Source organism: Trypanosoma theileri (genome assembly GCF_002087225.1).
Source record: "Trypanosoma theileri isolate Edinburgh chromosome Unknown TM35_Tth_57_V1, whole genome shotgun sequence".
Classification (NCBI taxonomy): domain Eukaryota; phylum Euglenozoa; class Kinetoplastea; order Trypanosomatida; family Trypanosomatidae; genus Trypanosoma; species Trypanosoma theileri.
The window spans coordinates 77,912-78,201 of NW_021639899.1; positions in this window are offsets into that span (position 1 = coordinate 77,912).

Here is a 290-nt window from a genome sequence, read left to right on the forward strand (position 1 = left end):
CACACACACACACAATGGAGTAGCAATAATAATTATTATAGGATAAACACACAGAGAACAAAAACACACACAAAACACATTAACATTAAAAGAAACAAAAAAAGAAGAGAAAATCCCAACAGGTGGAAGATTAGTTAGACTGTAGGGATGCGTGCAATAAAGAGAAATGAAAACAAAGGATGACCTGAGTCACACCACACCACACCACCACACAATCAGCACACAAGAATACAGGCCAGTGTAACCACAATCAGTAGTGGTACACGCACCCACACAGAACTGCTGATACT